We start from the raw sequence: 3,501 nt of genomic DNA, 5'->3' as shown, positions 1-3,501 counted from the left end.
TTTTTTTAGAAGGAGTCTCACTCTGTTGTCCAGGTCGCTGAAGTGCAGTGGCACAATCTCGGCTCATTGCAACCTCTGTCTCCCAGGTTCACACGATTCTCCTGCTTCAGCCTCCCAAGTAGCTGAGATTACAGGCATGCACCACCACGCCTAGCTGATTTTTGTATTTTTAGTAGAGATGGGGTTTCACCATATTGGCCGGGTTGGTCTCAAACTCCTGATCTCATGATCCGCCTTCCTCGGCCCCCCAAAGTGCTGGGATTACAGGCGTGAGTCACTGTGCCCAGCCTTTTTTTTTTCTTTTTTAAAGAGACAGGGTCTTGCTCTGTCTCCTGGGCTGAAGTACAGTGGCTCAATCATAGCTCCCTGCAGCCTCAAATTCCTGGAATCAAGCAATAATCACACCTCAACCTCCTGAGTAGCTGGGCCCTCAGATATACACCACCACATTCGGCTAACTTTTAAATTTTTTTGTAGTCAGGGGTTCGCTAGGTTGCCCAATCTGGTCTCAAACTCCTGGCCTCAAACAATCCTCCAACCTCAGCTTCCCAAAGTGTTGAGATTACAGGCCTCAGCCACCACGCCCAGCCTGATTTTTTAAAATGTGCTTATTGCCCAGTTGAGTATCTTCTTTGAAGAAATTTCTATTCACATCTTTTGCCCAGTTTTTAATTGGGTTATTTGTCTTTTTTATTGAGTTCTAAATATTCTTAATATATTCTGGATCTTAGACTGTAGTGAGATATTATTATTTCAAACATTGTCTCGCATTCTGTGTGCTGTCTTTTTGGTTTCTAGTTGGTGTTGCTTGACAAAAGTTTTAAACTTTCGTGTAGTCAAAATTATCCATTTAAAAATCTTCTGTGTATTATTCTTTTTTTTTTTTTTTGAGACACAGTCTCACCATTGCCCAGGTTGAAGTGCAGTGGTGCAATCTCAGCTCACTGCAACCTCAGCCTCCTGGGTTTAAACAATTCTTGTGCCTGAGCCTCCCAAGTAGCTGGGACTACAGGTGCACGCCACCACACCTGGCTAAATTTTGTATTTTTTGTAGAGATGGGGTCTCACCATGTTGGCCAGGCTAAGCTTGAACTCCTGGCCTCAAGCAACTCACCTGCCTCGACCTCCCAAAGTGCTGTGATTACAGGCATAAGCCATTGCACCTGACCAATTGTGTATTATTCTTGCAACATTTCTGTACATCTAAAATTATTTCAATGTTGAAAATGAAACATTACATATAAGCATACTAAAAAGTTTAGAAAACTATGCACTAAACTACCAACAGGGAGTAGAAACAGAATTTTTCATTTTCTATCCTATGTTTCTTTTTTTTCTGAATCATACAAATGATGCAAATTCTCTGTAGAAATTTTAGAAATTAACACATTAGTAAACCTACCATCCAAAAATACTTTTTGAGATTTGACACTTCAAAACCACCATATATATTCTTAGCACATAATCATTTATATATTCTTACACAAATATATAAACATTTATAAAATCTAGAATCACTTGTTTTATGGGGAGGGAAGGCCATGTCAATAATGTAGGAGGATGGATGGTCCATGGGCTAACAAAAATTTCTGTTGTAAATGTTTGACACCAAGGGGAAGCGCTTGACCTGAGCCGTTCAATGGATGATGCTTGAGCTGGCTTTGGAAGGCGAATGCTCTAGTCAAGGAATGTAGATGCTGTGGTGATGGAAACACTTGATAGTCAGGTGGGCTGGAGGTAGTAAGGAGAAGGTAAAGCTGGAGGATACTTGATTTTGTTTTGAGGTTTTGTTTTTTTTGAGACTGGGTCTTGCTCTGTCTCCCAGCCTGGAGTGCAGTGGTGCCATCACAACTCACCGCAGCCTTCATCTCCCGGGCTCAAGTGATCCTCCCACCTCAGCCTCCCAAGTAGCTGGGACTACAGGTGCACACCACCATGCCCAGCTAAGTTTTGTATCTTTTGTAGAGACGGGGTTTCACCATGTTGCCCAGGATGATCTAGAACTCCTGGACTAAGGGATCCACCCACGTCAATCTCCCAAAGTGCTGGGATTACAGGCGTGAGTCACTGTGCCTGGCTGAGGATCCTGGGTTTTGAAGGCCCCTGAATGACAGTGAATGTGATGCTATAGGCCACAGGGCTTCCTTGAAGAGTTCTGGGTAAGGATGCAGTGTGGTAAGCTTTATATTTCAGACAGTTTATGAAGTTGTGTGGAGGACAGATTGGGGGAATAGGAGCATGAAAGCCAGGGACAAAGCTGGGCAACCACTGAAATGTCTATAATACATTTTATTTCCTGACTGAGTACAAACATAGAGGTGACCATGTGTCCTGGCTGGCTGGAGACAATCTAGATTACAGCTTTGGTCCCAGAGTAATTATATTAACAGCTACTTTCATGCTCAAACATGTCTCAGTCTGAAGATTAAATATCATCTACATATACACAGCAACAAAACTTCCACAATTCTTACTTTTACTGTGTGAAAGGCACTGACATTTTATTCTCTTTTTTATTTTTTATTATTTTTGAGACACAGTCTAGCTCTGTTGCCCAGGCTGGAGTGCAGTGGCGCGATCTCGGCTCACTGCAACCTCTGCCTCCTGGGTTCAAGTGATTCTCAAGTAGCCTCTCAAGTAGCTGGGATTAGAGGCATACGTTACTATGCCCAGCTAATTTCCATTTTTGTTTGTTTGTTTGTTTGTGTTTTGAGAGGTGGTCTCACTCTCTTACCCAGGCTGGAGTGCAGTGGTGCGATCTCGGCTCCCTGCAATCTCCACCTCCTGGGTTCAAGAGATTCTACCTCAGCCTCCCAAATACTTCGGATTACAGGCATGCACCATCACTTGGATAATTTTTGTACTTTTAGTAGACACAGGGTTTCACCATTTTGGCTAGGCTGGTCTCGAACTCCTGACCTCAGGTGATCCACCTGCCTTGGCCTCCCAAAGTACTGGGATTACAGGTGTGAGCCACCATACTTGGCATCACTTAACTTTCTGAGGAACTGCTAAACTGTTTTCCAAAAATGACTGCACCATTTTATAGTCCACCAGAATGTATGAGGGTTCCAACTTCTCCACATCTTTGTCAACACTTGTTGTCTGTCCCTTTAATTACAGCCATCCCAGAGGGTGTGAAGTGGTATCTCATTATGGCTTTGATTTATACTTCCCTTATGTCTAATGATTATTATTTTCTTGAGACAGGGTCTTGCTCTGTTTCCCAGGCTGGAATGCTGTAGCGTGAATGAGGCTCACAGCAACCTTAACCTCCTAGGCCCAAGCAATCATAGCTGGGACTACAGGCATGCGCCACTGTGCTCTACTAATTCTTAAAATTTTTTCAAGTATCTGCTTTTGGTGAAGAAAAAAAATTTTCTTGTAGAGATGGGGTCTTGCCATGTTGCCTAAGCTGGTCCTGAACTCCTGGGTCAGGTGATCCTCCCACCACAGATAGTCACCCAAACTGCTGGGATTATAGATGTAAGCCAACACACC

At 43.3% G+C, this 3,501-nt stretch overlaps 1 protein-coding gene across 4 annotated transcripts in view; it reads right to left on the bottom strand.

The window, feature by feature from the left end:
* LOC105523788 (up-regulator of cell proliferation) overlaps positions 1 to 3,501 on the bottom strand; it is a 49,314-nt gene that overhangs the window by 44,798 nt on the left and 1,015 nt on the right. The gene's annotated exons all lie outside the window — the stretch shown is intronic.

The sequence above is a fragment of the Colobus angolensis genome, unplaced genomic scaffold, assembly GCF_000951035.1.
Source record: "Colobus angolensis palliatus isolate OR3802 unplaced genomic scaffold, Cang.pa_1.0 Scaffold475, whole genome shotgun sequence".
Taxonomy (NCBI): domain Eukaryota; kingdom Metazoa; phylum Chordata; class Mammalia; order Primates; family Cercopithecidae; genus Colobus; species Colobus angolensis.
Note: the sequence above shows the minus strand (reverse complement) of the source record. Positions and strands in the feature narration are given on the sequence as shown.